The 5,000-nt window shown below is 44.3% G+C and overlaps 2 protein-coding genes across 4 annotated transcripts in view; one reads left to right on the top strand and one right to left on the bottom strand.

Annotated features, from left to right (window-relative positions):
- LOC122247341 (uncharacterized) overlaps window positions 1–5,000 on the top strand; it is a 127,961-nt gene that overhangs the window by 96,355 nt on the left and 26,606 nt on the right. The gene's annotated exons all lie outside the window — the stretch shown is intronic.
- The window catches only part of LOC122247340 (BTB/POZ domain-containing protein 6), a 108,385-nt gene that overhangs the window by 85,969 nt on the left and 17,416 nt on the right, over window positions 1–5,000 (bottom strand). The window contains exon 2 of one of the 3 annotated variants that reach the window (XM_043006562.2): window positions 4,557–4,689. The exons of 1 other annotated variant lie outside the window; for it this stretch is intronic. The gene's annotated coding sequence lies outside the window, so the exon portion shown is untranslated. The remainder of the gene's footprint in view (window positions 1–4,556; window positions 4,690–5,000) is intronic. One more of the 3 variants, XM_086530808.1, reaches the window with a different exon arrangement.

Genomic DNA, 5,000 nt, shown 5'->3' on the forward strand with positions numbered 1-5,000 from the left:
AGGGAGAGGGTGGGATGGGGATGGGGGAGAGGGAGAGGGTGGGACGGGGAGAGGGAGAGGGTGGGATGGGGTGGGGGGAGAGGGATAAGGAGGGATGGGGGAGAGGGAGAGGGTGGGGTGGGGAGAAGGAGGGAATAGGGGGGGGGGTATTATTGACGGTAAGAAAGAGGGGAAAGATTCTTGGCTGTCATACAGATCTGGAGGAGGGGTCGATAGTGAGGGAGACAGGCGATAGTGGTGATTGTGATGATGGTGGTGATGAGTATGGTGGTGACTGTGATGATGGTGATGAGGGTTATGATGTGGATGGTTTGTGGTGTGAATGACGGTGATTCTGATGATGGTTTTGAAGACTGGTGTGGATGATGGTGATGAGTATAGTGATGATTGCGATGATGGTGATGTGAATGGTGATGATTGTGATGATGGTGATATGAATGGTGATGAAGATGAAGGTAGTTATTGCTTTCATGAGGAAGACACCTAATGGTGATAACTATGATAAAAATCGTAATGATGATGACGACAAGGGCGATGAAAGCAATAACACATAACGAGGGAGACAGACGATAGTGATGACTATGATGATGAAGGCGATGAACACAGTGATGACTTGATAGTGAAGACGATGACTGGTGAATGGCGAAGAGCAAGTAGTAACCGAGCCATAGGTGAGAGATTAAGAAAAGATGAGGTAAGCGTGCTGGTCATTATGCTTGCGGTCGCTCGATCGATGAGGGTTTCCAGTATGTGTCAGGGAGGGTTTGATACCCCCCCCTCCCACACCCCCTCATACACATACAGATACGTCTCTCTCTTTTTCCGTTTTCTTTTCTCTTTTTTTTCTCTCTCTTTCGTTTACTTTCTTTCTTTTCGCTATTTCTCATTTTCTCTCTCTCTTTCTTTTTCTTTCTTTCTCTCTCTTCCTCCTTTCCGTCCGTCCTCCCCCGCTCCCTCCTTTCCTTCCTCCCTCCCAAATTCCCTTCCACCCTCCTTCTCTCCCTCCCTTCCATCCTCCCATCCTCCCTCCCTCCCTCCCATCTTCTATCTTCCTCCCTTCCATCCTCTTCTTCCTCCCTTCCATCTTCTATCCCTCCCTCCCTCCCCCTTTCTCGCCCTTCCATCTTCCATCCCTCCCTCCTACTCTCCCCCCCCACTTCCACCCTCCCTACCTCACATTAAAACAATATGCAAACAACCTGATGCAATCACCCTTCCGCCCTTCCACACACACGCACAGTTGCACGCATACATACACACATACACATACGTACACACATACACACATACACACGCACACGCACACACACACAGATCGATAACACGAGGTTCCTCATTATAAAATGTCTGCGACCGATTTTTTTTTTTTAATCGCGATGAAATTTAAATCGTTCGATCGTTCAATTAGCGACGGGAGATTACGTGGTGTATTGATCGCAACGTGTTTATTTTTATTTGTATCTATGTATTTATCGATTATTTCGTGTTTTATTTTCAACTTTTTTTTTTTTTTTTTTTTTTAAGTCTGTATTCGATTTTTATATTTTCTTATAATGTTTTTTTTTCTCGTTTTTAATTTTTTACGTTTTTTTTTTCATTGCGATTCGTTTAAAGAAATAAGGTTGGTTATTTTACATTTAAATTCTAGGAATATGTATATATTTCTTTTATTTAAAAATAATTTTCATTTGCAAATCCTCTCATTTGTTGGTGACAACCGGATAAAAAATGCATTGCAATGAATTGTGCAATTTGACCGATATAAAGATTGCTGAACGAAAATAAAAGAAAGTGAATGAATATATGCAAGATAATAAAAAAACGAACTGACCCCCTCCCCCCAAAAAAAAAAGTCAATTAAAGTTAACAAATCAAATAACAACAACAACAACAACAACCACATCCGAATCGTAACACTAACAAACAACACAAAACAAACAACACCAAATTAATACCAACATCGATACTAATACCAACACCACCATAACTAATATTCAGAATTAACACCCCTTTCAACACCAGTACTAATACCCGCATTAACACCAATACTTACGCTAATATCAACACCATACCAATACCGATAACGTCTACACCATCACCACCATCGCTGTCACCATCACCACCATCATCCCCATCACTATAACCATCCCCTCGACATCCTCTAACACCATAACATAGAATCATCTCAATTCTAATCTACCATCACCATCACCACCATATCCTCCACTCTCACCATACCTCCTCCCTCGCTATCACCACCGTTCCCTACCACTTCCTCCACCTCCACCTCCTCCACCTCCTCCACCTCCACCACACACTTAATCTCCTTCTCTCACCTCCACCACCATCTTCTCCACTCCACCTATACTACCATTTCCACCACCACCATCACCTCCGCCCTCACCCTCACTCCTACCCCCATCACTCCCTCCTCCACCCTCACCCTCACCCCCATCCCCAGTCATCACTCCCACCCTCACCTCCAATCACCCTCACTCCTACCCCCACCCCCAATCACCCCCATTCATCACCCTCACATCCCCACCCCATCACCCCCAACCCCACCCCATCACCCTCACATCCCCACCCCAATCCCCATCACCCTCACCCCCAACCCCTCCCCATCACCCTCACCCTCACCCTTACCCCCATACCTCCACCCTCACCCTCACACCCACACCCCGTCATCCCCACCCCCACCCCATCATCCTCACCCCCACCCCCACCCCCACGAGAGCACCGCCAGTCCCTTCCGCCGAGCGGCCGAAGACGAGCCTAAGGAAGCGACTTATGGAGCACTGCTGACTAGGGTCGCGTCGGGGAATGTGACGTGCCCTCGCGGTCTCGCTCGCCGTCGTCATGGCAACGAGGGGACGCCAGCTGCCACGAGGTGTTGGGAGGGAGGGAGGGAGGAAGACGGGAAGGGAGGGAGAGAGAGAGAGATTGGGGGGGGGGAGAGGGGAGAGATGGAGGGAGGGATGGAGGGATGGAGAGGGAGGGGATGGAGGGATGGAGGGATGGAGGGAGAGGGAGAGGGATGGAGGAAGAGGGGAGGGATGGAGGGAAAGAAGGAGAGGGAAGTGAGGGATGGAGGGAGGAAGAGGGGAGGGATGGGGAAGCGAGGGAAGGAAGGAGAGGGGAAGCGAGAGAGAGAGGGAGAAGGGAAGGGGGGAGAGGGGACGCCGCCACGAGGTGTTGGGAGGGAGGGAGACAGGAAAGGAGGGAGAGAGAGAGAGAGGGGAGGGATGGAGGGAGGCCGGTCCACCCGCATTGCTAGCTAGCCGAGAGTTGCGAAAATGGTTCCGATGTGGGTTCTGGTTTTAATGTAGGTTCTCCAGGTCTGGTTCTGTTTTCACCCACATTGGTACTGAAAATCCCCCCCCCCCCCAAAAAAAAAAAAAAAAAAAAAAAATCTAGTATAACCTCTGGCTTTTGCCTTATTCCCCTCTTTCTCCCCACCCCCTCCCTCCTCTCTCTCTCTCTTTTCGGGTTCTGGATACTTTCGAGTCTTAACAATGTTGCTTTTGAAACGAAAGGAAGAAAAAAGAAAGAAAAAAAAGAAAAAAAAAATCTCTAAATTCCCCGTTATCACCATCGGCGGTTTGCAATATGCATTTTTTTATTATCAATTTTCGATTTGCAGTTAAGAACATATACGACCTTGATGAAACTTACGTCAGCAAGCATCTGGATTTTAATAAATAAACACGTGACTTACATGCTAAGTTTACATCAGTGTACAACGAAATTACGAATACTTAGAACAAGTTTATATATAACATAGATATGGATTGTTTTCGCTTCATAATGAAATGTTATGATGCGGAAGAAATAATAAATTATACAGAAATATATTGTTTTTTCCCTTGCGTTAGCGTCAGTCGAAGGAAAATCAATTCTTAATACATTTACAAAGGACTCAGATTCCAATCCCGAGATTCACGTACGTAAGAAAAACAAAATCCATCTAATTTAATCCACCTAACTAAAAACAATTCCCCATCCATTAAAAAGAAAAAAAAATCAAACAAACCACTCTCCTTATAAATGCACTTAATACCCCGCACATAAAGAAATCAAAACCTAACACATGTAAGAGTAACATAGATCTCCACAGTGACAAGTGTTTAATTAAGCGCGATTGACAGGTAAGATGTAAACAAACTACTCAATGGCCAGACGAAGGGATTCTTGGTGAAACCTCGACTTCTCGTTGAAGAGATCTGCGCTGATATTTGACTCTTCTCAATATCCCGCACATAAAAATATCAAAACCTAACACATGTAAAAGTAACAGAGATCTCCATAGTGACAAGAGTTTAATTAATCGTGATTGACAGGCAGGATGTAAACACACTACTCACGGGCCAGACGAAAGTATTCTTGGTGAAATTTCGACTTCTCGTTGAAGAGATCTGTGCTGATATTTGACTCTTCTCAATATCCCGCACATAAAAATATCAAAACCTAACACATGTAAAAGTAACAGAGATCTCCATAGTGACAAGAGTTTAATTAATCGTGATTGACAGGCAGGATGTAAACAAACTACTCACGGGCCAGACGAAAGTATTCTTGGTGAAACTTCGACTTCTTGCTGAAGAGATCTGCGCTGATTCTTGACTCTTCTCGGGGATAAAGATGTTCACTTTCAGCCTAATGAAGCCGTGTTCTTTCTCTTCCTCTGTTCTATCGAGGAGAGAACACGGATCGTGAGGACGAGGAGTGAAAACGATTTTTTTTATTATTTATTTTTTCTTCGTGTGGTGAAGGGGATTTTATTTTTGATATGTATATATATATATATATATATATATGTATTATATATACATTTATATATATATATATATATATTATATATATATATATGTATATATATATATTTCTTTTTCGTCGGGGAGGCAAGAGAGTGAGGGGGAGGTATAAATAGAAAAATGAAAAAGAAAGATTGGTAGGTAGATGGATAGATAAAAATGAAGGTAGAGATGGAGACATATAGA

Source organism: Penaeus japonicus, unplaced genomic scaffold, assembly GCF_977035675.1.
Source record: "Penaeus japonicus unplaced genomic scaffold, GWHDUDI00000001_assembly GWHDUDI00000034, whole genome shotgun sequence".
In the NCBI taxonomy this organism is placed as follows: domain Eukaryota; kingdom Metazoa; phylum Arthropoda; class Malacostraca; order Decapoda; family Penaeidae; genus Penaeus; species Penaeus japonicus.